The sequence below is a fragment of the Carcharodon carcharias genome, chromosome 26 (assembly GCF_017639515.1).
Source record: "Carcharodon carcharias isolate sCarCar2 chromosome 26, sCarCar2.pri, whole genome shotgun sequence".
NCBI lineage: Eukaryota > Metazoa > Chordata > Chondrichthyes > Lamniformes > Lamnidae > Carcharodon > Carcharodon carcharias.
The window spans coordinates 6,658,652-6,669,223 of record NC_054492.1 but is presented as its reverse complement, the minus strand read 5'-3'; the positions used below and the strand labels follow the sequence as shown (position 1 = coordinate 6,669,223).

Genomic DNA, 10,572 nt, shown 5'->3' with positions numbered 1-10,572 from the left:
ATTTTTAGTCCCCATTGGGTATGGGCATGGAATTTTGCACAATCGGCTGATGTGCCAGTTTCCCAGCTCCATCCTGTTCCCAGGCCATTAACTCAAGGGGCGGGCGGGGTGGGGGTGCATAAGGGCTACCTGCCTGCAAGTGGCAGGTAACCAATTCATTGTCACAACAAATGCATCAGGAAATGCAATTGGAGCTTGGAGCTGTACTCTCACAGTACATTGAAGGATGAGAACAATCAATCACTTGTGCATTACGCCCTTTGTTGGAAACTGAGCACAAATGCTCTACTAGAGAGTGGGAAGCACCTCCTGCACCTACACTTGTGAAGATTGTGAACATTGACACATCTATCTCTGCGGTTGAAAGTTCACTGTTAGAGGCCCACTGGTATTTTCCAGTTGACCTCCAGGTCCCTGCAGGCGGCTGGGGGACAGTGCAGCTGCCTGAGGCAGCCTCTCGGTTGCAGAATAGGGGACCAGCGCTCCAAAGCAGGCTTAGTGCCCCTCCCTGCCTTCCTGATTTAGCGTTCAATTGTTCTGTGTTTGGTTATGTGAGTCTGTTTACTATTTATGCTCACTGTGTCTGATGAAGCCTGGGTTTGGACTGAGAGAAAAAGTAAATAAAGTTTAGAAAGAGCTGGAAGCCAAAGCTAGAAGCATGGAGTAGACATTTTAAAGCACTGTGAATAAAGCCCGTTACATACATAGAAACTATTGCCAATTCTGCATTGCTCTAGGAGATATAAAATATACAACAAATTGATACTGAGAATGGTTGAGAAAAATAACATTTTACTAGCCCCAGTGATTTTTTTTTTCACCAGGTGATGCACCCATGCCATGGGATCAACAGATTTTGAGGTTCAAGACCTAGCTGCTTGCTACAGAGATGATCGTCCGGATGTGGCAGTGATCCACAACAAGGTGATACTCATACATGGTCTCTGAGCATAAGGCCAGCAAATATTTGAGCAGCTTACAGAATATAAATCTACATTTGATAACAGCGGTAAGTGCACTCCAAAAATACTCAGGCCAAAGAAGAGGGTAATAATTTAATGGCATACATTCCACCAGAGATGTCAGGGAAATGGTGAGCCTATTAAACAATACATGTGTTCAACAATTGGCTTCTACATGTAAATTTGGCACACTAACCAACAAACTAATTTATGACTAATTAATTGAAAAGACTTCAAATCCACAAATTAGGGAATGTCTATTCATGGAGAACGATGATTTAACCTTGGAAAAAGCTATGACCTTGGCAGTCCAAATCTAATTTACAATGTTAGATTCAAAGAGATTACACAGCAACGCACCTTCAGACTTGGAGTTGTAGACACAGCTTTCCCACCCAGCTCAAGTGCAAGAATTGTGGACTAAGAGACCTCAGCAATCTCATCAGCACGTGCCCTATCAAGGCCAGATACCCTCAAAATCGTGCATAAACTATGCAGTGCTCACTGATTCACAAGCCATGCCCAGCTTGAGGAGTAACTCATGCTTAAAGTGTGTAGGTCAAAGAAGAGGACTCCATTGGTTTAACAAGTGGAGGAGTGTCTTCCTGAGAGTGAGGTACATCGTGTGTAAATTATCCGTGTTACTTCTTATTGATGCTGGTGTAAAAGTTTCTAATTTGAGCTACAAACTTTACCATCGGTACTTTTTGCATCTTTCACTCCTAGACAGACAGTCTAAAAACTTATGACGACTCTAGTATTCTGGTTTGGGGATGATCACAGTTCCAGTACTCTAAAAAAACATTAGCCTAGAAATGTCCATGTTATATGTAGCTAAAGGCCAAAGCCTTATGGCAGTAAACTTTTTTGATGGGCTGGCATCAAACTTGAAGATCCCACTGAGCACACAATAATATGATGCAGACTATACTTGGTGGTAAAAACAAAAAACTGCGGATGCTGGAAATCCAAAACAAAAACAGAATTACCTGGAAAAACTCAGCAGGTCTGGCAGCATTGGCGGAGAAGAAAAGAGTTGACGTTTCGAGTCCTCATGACCCTTTAACAGAACTGATTTTTCTTTACAATGAGAGGGGTGAAATATAAGCTGGTTTAAGGTGGGGGGGTGTGGTGGAGAGAAGTGGAGGGGGGGTTGTTGTAGGGACAAGCAAGCAGTGATAGGAGCAGATCATCAAAAGATGTCACAGACAAAGGAACAAAAGAACACAGAGATGTTGAAGTTGGTGATATTATCTAAACGAATGTGCTAATTAAGAATGGATGGTAGGGCACTCAAGGTATAGCTCTAGTGGGGGTGGGGGGGGCATAAAAGATTTAAAAATAATGGAAATAGTTGGGAAAAGAAAAAACTATATAAATTATTGGAAAAAAAACAAAAGGAAGGGGGAAGGAACAGAAAGGGGGTGGGGATGGAGGAGGGAGCTCAAAATTTAAAGTTGTTGAATTCAATATTCAGTCCGGAAGGCTGTAAAGTGCCTAGTCGGAAGATGAGGTGCTGTTCCTCCAGTTTGCGTTGGGCTTCACTGGAACAATGTAGCAGGCCAAGGACAGACATGTGGGCAAGAGAGCAGGGTGGAGTGTTAAAATGGCAAGCGACAGGGAGGTTTGGGTCATTCTTGCGGACAGACCGCAGGTGTTCTGCAGAGCGGTCGTCCAGTTTACGTTTGGTCTCTCCAATGTAGAGGAGACCGCATTGGGAGCAACGAATGCTGTAGACTAAGTTGGTGGAAATGCAAGTGAAATGCTGCTTCACTTGAAAGGAGTGTTTAGGCCCTTGGACGGTGAGGAGAGAGGAAGTGAAGGGGCAGGTGTTACATCTTTTGCGTGGGCATGGGGAGGTGCTATAGGTGGGGGTTGAGGAGTAGGGGGGTGATGGAGGAGTGGACCAGGGTGTCCCGGAGGGAATGATCCCTACGGAATGCCGACACGGGGGCTGAAGGGAAGATGTGTTTGGTGGTGGCATCTTGCTGGAGTTGGCGGAAATGGCGGAGGATGATCCTTTGAATGCGGAGGCCGGTGGGGTGATAAATGAGGACAAGGGGGACCCTATCATGTTTCTGGGAGGGAGGAGAAGGCGTGAGGGCGGATGCGCGGGAGATGGGCCGGACACGGTTGAGGGCCCTGTCAACGACCGTGGGTGGAAAACCTCGGTTAAGGAAGAAGGAGGACACGTCAGAGGATCTGTTTTTGAAGGTAGCATCATCGGAATAGATGCGACGGAGGCGAAGGAACTGAGAGAATGGGATGGAGTCCTTACAGGAAGCGGGGTGTGAGGAGCTGTAGTCGAGGTAGCTGTGGGAGTCAGTAGGCTTGTAATATTGGTGGACAGTCTATCACCAGAGATTGAGACAGAGAGGTCAAGGAAGGGAAGGGAAGTGTCAGAGATGGACCACGTGAAAATGATGGAGGGGTGGAGATTGGAAGCAAAAGGGAAAAATTTAGTGGCAGTATTATAGCCGATGAGGTTTAACCGAGGCGTGATTATTGCTTATTGAAAACTTTTCCCAATACCCCGCTTTGACAACTTGAAATATAGTCGGCAATGGCAATTTTTGAACATCTCTGTGGAAAAAAAAGCTGCACACAGAATTTGAGATGTGGTCTCACCAATGCCCTATTTAACTGAAGAATTACATTATTTTTATGTTCAATAGCGTTCTATTAGCTTTCTTAATTTCCTGCTGTACCTACACACTAACTTTTTGTGATTCATGCATTAGAACACCTAGATCACTCTGCATTCAAATTCTGCAGTCATTCTCCATTTAAGTAACACTCTGCTTTTTTAATCGTCCTGCCAAAGTGAACAGCTTCACATTTTCCCACATTATACTCCATCTGCCAGATTTTTGCCCACTCACTCAACCTATCTATATAACATCTCAAAAAGTCTTCTGTATCATTAACTCAAGAACCGGACTCCATACCCCATTTGGAGAGAGTACTGGGAAGGCTGACTATGCTTAGGGTCATTATGTCACCTGCTTTGGTTGCTAAGGAAAGTGGGAGTGAAGATAGTGGAAGGAGTTGCCAGACTCTTCCAATCTTCCCTAGATACAGGGGAAGTAACCAGAGGATTGGAGAGTGGCAAATGTGACATTCTGGCAACTACAGGCCAGTCAGTTTAGCACATTGGTGTATAGGGTTTTAGAAACAATAATCAGGGAAAAAATGAATAAGCACTTGGTGAGCTTTGGGCTAATTAAGGAAAGCCAGCATAGATTGGTAATAGGTAGTCCATGATGGATTTATCTAATTGAATTTTTTGATGAAGTAACAGAGAAGGGGATGCAGGTGTGTTGTCTATATAGATTTTAAGAAAGTGGTTGACAAAATACCACATAAATGCTGGTTAACAAAATTGAGGGTCATAGAATAGGAGGGTCTGTGCCAGCTTGGGTAAAGTTTGGTTTAAGCACAGAAAACAGCGAGTTGTGGTAAATGTATTTTTCAGACTGTAGGATAGTAGACAATGGTGTTTCCCAAGTATAAGTGCTAGTACCAGTATTTTTTAAAATATGTATAAATGACTTGGATATTGGAGTATTGAGTAAACTTTCAAAATATTGCGATGATACCAAACTTGGAGATGTGGCAAACAGTGAGGATGATACCAATTGACTGTAGACTGAAGATTAATTCTAATCTGCCACGTCTACATTCAGTAATTCTAATATTTCATTAATCCCAGGTTTCCCACATATTTTCCTGCAGTTTATGTTGCAAGAGAGTCCATTGGGAAAGACAATCTTAATTTAGCTCCAAGTACTGCTCTTAATTTGAGAGCCTAGAATCTTGTAAGCAAGCATGTCATTCTGTGTTGGAGAATTGTGAGTTTGTTGGATCAGATCCCAGAGTGAAACCTGACTTGATAGATCCAAACCTTTTCTCGAAACCATGGAGAAAAGTCAGAAAACTGAACAAATTCACAGGCATTTACGAACGAACTTTTAACATAAAGAATAAAACATTTATTAAACAAGGGAAAAAAAGAGCAATATTACCCGAGTCAAAAAAGTTGGTAAAATCTCAATACAGACACCTGAAATTGATTCAAACTCACACTATTCCTTTTATCCCAGCAATACTCTTACAGGCACAAAACTCCAGTGAAGATTTATCACTACCTTAACACCAAGGCTTCTTGCTTGGACTGGCCCAGTTGCAAATGGTTTTCTTCCAGTGGATTTCTGAGTCTTCACTAGATGCTTTTTTCCCAGCTGGTATCTCTCCCTAAGGCACTGAAAACTGCACTCTACCCTCACTATTACTTCAACTGCAGAGCAAACACGAGTTCCCTGAACTCAAACCCCAGCAGCCTTGCAGTATTTCTTATGAGAGCTTAGAACTCTTGCCTTCCCTCTCTGACATACACACTCAGAACTTCTTTTCTGCCTTTCCCTATCTCTCTCTGTGTCATTGGACCCCTGTCACTAGGCAACAGCACAGTTTTTTCTGCTTTGTGTCTTTCCTCAAAATCACTAAACTACTAACCCCTTGGTAACCTGTCTCTTCACTTTAAGGCTCGTAAAATCTCATTAAAAATCTATGTATACAAACAAACCCAAAATACAAGTCTTTTTGCCAGGAGGCCCTTCAGACTTCCCAGCACCAAGCTCACAAAAAACTAAATGAAACTGAAACCATGTTCCACCTTTCTTAATACACTTTTGATCCTGGGGAAGGCCTGTTGCCTGGATTAAATGTCGCCTCATGACTCTATGAAACTAGTATTGAATTAGAGACAGGGACACACTATAATTAATATAAGCAACAGTACTGAAGAAAATAATGGCCCAGATCTTCCAATCAGTGGCAATGCCATGATTAAAACCGCAACCTTACGTTTTTCTGATGGAACTGCCCAGACTTGCTATCCTGTGAGCCATCAGGGCAAGGAGCCTTGAGGGATTGTCAATGCCATGTTCCCTTTTGATGTCAGCAGTTGAAGGAACACCCCTTGAAGTCAATCAGGTTTGCAGTGATGTAGTGAGTTTTTAAAAGCATTTTTTACACTTTTTAAAACTATTTTTATTCATTCAGTGATTTTAAATTGTTTTATGGGTTCTGAGTGCATTGATATTATTACTGTTTACACAATGTATTAAAAGTGGCTCTAAAGTTATTAGACCTCTGAATGCTTGGATTTTTTTTATTACTGGTTGCACAATAAATTCATTAGAATCGGACACAGCTGCTCTAAAGATATTAGAATTCTGAATGTGATGCCAAATTTTATGATTGTTTATACAGCTGCTCCAAAGTATTAGACCCCTGACTGTATTGACATTAGGGCCAACAGGAGGCTTGGTCTAAAGCATCTGCAAAGTAGCCTGGGCAGTGTAATTCTGTCCATTGGAAGGTTGAAATTCAAGGGTAAGCACTGTGCATGTGCATATGTCAAGACTGTCTCAGAGTTCCAGCATGCAACAGCAGCAAACGCCTGATCATTCGTTGCTGTTGCCATCGGAAGATCTGGGCCAATGGTGTGTTGGGAACTAGAGACAATTTAAGTAAGTTATATTGTATTTATGGGTGTTAGGAATGAATTTTAGCTTTAAAGTTTAAGTTTGATCTGTATTTCTGTATTTGTGTGTTAGGAAAAGGTCAAGTTGGGTTTTAGTTTCACTTTAAAAGGTGTCTGCATTTCTAATAAGTTTTACGACTCTAAGAGAAGTTAAGCAAACACAAGGGTAGAAGAAATTGTGCTATTGCCTAGCAACAGGGGTCCTGAGAGGCAGGCCCCCACCCACACACACAGAAAGAAACAGCAGTTTTGAGTTCATTTCGTTTGAAGACAGCTGCCAAGCAGAAGCAACCTAGAAGAGACAGATAGCCAGTTCCAAGCTAAAATTGGTCAAAAGTAGCTATTAGAGAGAGACTGGAGCAAAAGGGACACATAGCATGTCTCAAGCTAAAGAAGAAAGTCCCCAAATCTAGGGGAGTGGAATGGGAGAAAGTTCAAGTCAAAGGAAAGATAAGAACCTGGAAAAGGTCTTGTTAAGTGCAGTTAAGAGCGAGGAGCAGAGAAAGATTTCAAGCTTAAAGAGTTAAAGGTTTGGGAAAAGTGAGAATGTCAGAAGAGACAACTGAAGGTCTGTAACTCTTTGCTGTGGGCTTGTGAAGCAGTGGTGTACAGTTGACAGCTGAGTCAGTGAGAGAGAGTGTGTGGAAGAAAGCTTGAATGTGCGTTGTGACCCAGGGGAGAGGAACATCGGAAGGAGAATTTGAAACCCTGGAGATGAATCCTTGTGGAAGGCATCAAGAGAAAGTCAGTTTGGAAGAAGACTCCAAAGCGAGGTTTTGGAGAGTGGAGCTTGGAAACCCTCGTGTAAAAGACAGAGTTCACTGAGATTGGTTGGTTCATGGTGTAACAAGCATCTAGGGGGAGTTGGGGAGCGATCATTAGTATCTGGTTGAGGTGGCATCTGTCACTTGGTTTCAGAGTGTGGTGTGCCTGACCACAAGTGACCACAAGTACATGGACTGTGTACTTACTGTGAACATTGGAGTATAAGAATTTTTGTATCTTACATTATCCTTACAAATCTGTATATATCTGTCAAGGTGTAGTTGTGGGTGAAAGAGTATTGTAATATAGTTCATCTCTTCTTAATAAATGTTTCATTCTTTTGTTAAAAGTTCATCAGCTGACTCTGGTGAATCTGTTCAGTAGCCACTCTCCACGTATCTAAACAAACAAATAAAAGTTAGGATCTATCAACTTGGGTTCCACCCTGGGACCAGGCTTGACCAGTGGTAACCTCAGCTGGGATCATAACAGGTGACAACGTTAGAAATGCAGGTCCCTTTTAGAGTAGATCAGGACAAGCTTTAGAGTGAATTGAGAGCAGGTGATGCTCATTGAAGCCTGTACTTAAGAGCTGGGTTTTCCCCAGCAAGAGAGTTTTTGCTTCTAGACAAGGAGAGGATAAAGAAGGAAAGAGTGGAGGCTGATATTGTTAGTGAGCTATAGTTTAACAATAAAACAGTTGTGATTCACAGGATGTCTTCTGTTGCCTGATTCAGTAAATGGATATTCACCTATTAAACAAATGGCACTAAATTTTATATATACCCAGGACCAGACAGTTTCCATCCCAGGGTTTTAAAGGAAGTAATTGAATACATTGCAGATGCCCTAAATATAATCCTCAAGACCTGTCAATTCAGAAACCATACCTTTAGATTGGAAAGTTGTACCCATCACTCTGTAGTGAAGTAAACTGAGAGAGACAAACAAGGGAATTATAGGTCAGGCATCTGTTGTTGGGATTTACCAGTGTTTATAATTAAGGACATGGTGGCAGAACACCTTGAAAATTTGCAGCTGATCAGAAAGAGCCAACATAGATTGAAAAAAGTTAGGTCATGCCTAACGAATCTGACAACTTTTTGAATTGGTAACTAAAGTAGTGGACAGGGGAATATATCTATGGATATTATTTGCATTGATTTTTGGAAGACATTTGATAATGTCCCTCATAAGAGACAGTTAGCTAAAGTTGAAGCACCTAGATTGAAGCTAAATTACTGACCTGTTTAGGAAATGGTGGAGCAGTAGGTGATTGAGTAGAGCTAATCAGCAAGTGCTCTGATTAGCAGGATGTGACTAGTGATGCCTTGCAAGGGTCTGTATTGGGGCCTCACTGATTCACAATATTTATTAATACTTAGTTGATGGAATAGAAAGCCACAGATCCAAATTTGCCAATAGCAAAGACAGGTGGTGGTGTAAGAAGGTAAATAGAAGCATAAGATTACAATGGGATATTGATAAATTAAGTGAATGGGCAAAACTGTGACAAACATGTAGGCAAATTCAGATCATCCACTTTGGACCTAAAAAGGAATGAGCAGTGCACTTTCTAAATGGTGAGAAGCTAAAAAGTGTGCTGGTCCAAAGAGATTTGGGGGTCCAGGTACATAGATCATTAAAATATTGTGAACAGGTACAGAAAATAATCAAAAAGCTTAATGGAATACTAGAATACAAGGGGGTAGAAGTCATGCTTCAGCTACACAAAACCTTAGTTAGATCACACCTGTGAGTTACTGTGAGCAGTTCTGGACACCACACCTTAGGAAGGATATAATTGACCATGAAGGGAGCACAGTGTAGATTGAGTAAAGTGATAATGGGAGCCCAAAGGTTAAATTACAGGGGGAGGTTATACAAACTCACATGTGTTCCCTGGAATTTGGAACATTAGGGGGTGATTTGAACAAATGTTTCAAGATATTAGGGGAAACATATGGCAGATAGAACTATTTCTGATGTTTGGGAAGTCTTAGACTGGGGCGCCAGACCTAACAAATGCCACAAAATGGCTGTTGATTCTAGATCAGTTGTTAAGTTTTTAAATCTAAATTTTTTGTTAACCAATGGTATTAAGGGAGTTAGATTGCAGATCAGCCATGATCTTGTTGAATGGTGGAATAGGCTTGAGGGGAGAAATGGCCTTCCTCTGTTCTTACATTCTTAATGACAGCAAAAACTAACAGTTCACTATCAAAAACCCTGACCTTTCCAGGCTATGATAATCGAGGCCATATTACTGATAATGATACAGATTTATGGTATCCTTGGAAAGTTGGACAGAATTGTGGAATTCAACCCAAATACACTGGTAAAACTGCCCGAGATTAGCATTTGCCTGATATTAAACAATCTGTTATTGTGTATGGGGAAATGTAGAAAACTAGCTGATTTGCATTGAAATTACCTAAGATACAGTGCTTTACATTTCTAACATATCTGAATACACAATACTTTAAAACAAAACATTGAAAAATAACTCTTTTAAAAAAGAAACCTTTCTGTGGAAAACTAATCAAATGCAAACTATGACATCAGTATTTTTCTAGCTAGATCGCAGGAGTCTTAAAGGGACAGATCAGTTTAGCAATTAAACATTGCAAATGTGATCCTGAACCCAAAGTACGGAGCCAGTAGTGGTGGTCCAGATAGGAGCTTAGTAACAAAGGGAGGAATCATAATGTGGTGAACAGATACATACATCCAAAACACCCCAAAACTTTACAGCAGGGGCTGTAAGGGGTTGTGAAGGGTAGAACTGTTGATTAGGAAGGAAATTATTCATTCAGTATAATATGTAATCAAATTCTGGCCAACTGGTGTAATAATGATTATAATAATGGAAATGCTATTTTCTGAGGTAACGGGCATTATAAATCAACTGGTTTAGAAAAGTCACCTTGTGCCTTAACAGGGCAGGAAGGCAGGGACGAGTGAGGAACATAGAGGTAGCCATTGAAAAATAATTATACCAGACGGTGGTAGAATGTAACACCACAAAAAGCTAAGTGGATCTTAAATGAGATGAATATAGTATTGGAGGATAGCCAGCAGGAATTCATTGGATTAGAGAGAAGAAGAAAAAAACATGCATTTACATAGCACCTTGTATAACCTCAGAACATTCATATGGCCAATGAGCTCTTTTGAAGTGTAGTCACTTTTGTACTATTTGGAAAAGTAGCAGTCAATTTGAGCAAAGCTAAGATAATAGGGTTTGCCCCAACATGGCTTCTCCCAGTGGTTAGGGATACAACATGGTGGCAAGGG

At 41.3% G+C, this 10,572-nt stretch overlaps 1 non-coding gene across 1 annotated transcript; it reads left to right on the top strand.

Annotated features, from left to right (window-relative positions):
• The first annotated feature begins 3,418 nt into the window (after positions 1-3,418).
• Positions 3,419-3,554, top strand: LOC121270065. Its single transcript, XR_005941465.1, has one exon. It is a non-coding gene; the product is annotated as a U4 spliceosomal RNA (small nuclear RNA).
• Positions 3,555-10,572: the final 7,018 nt, after the last annotated feature.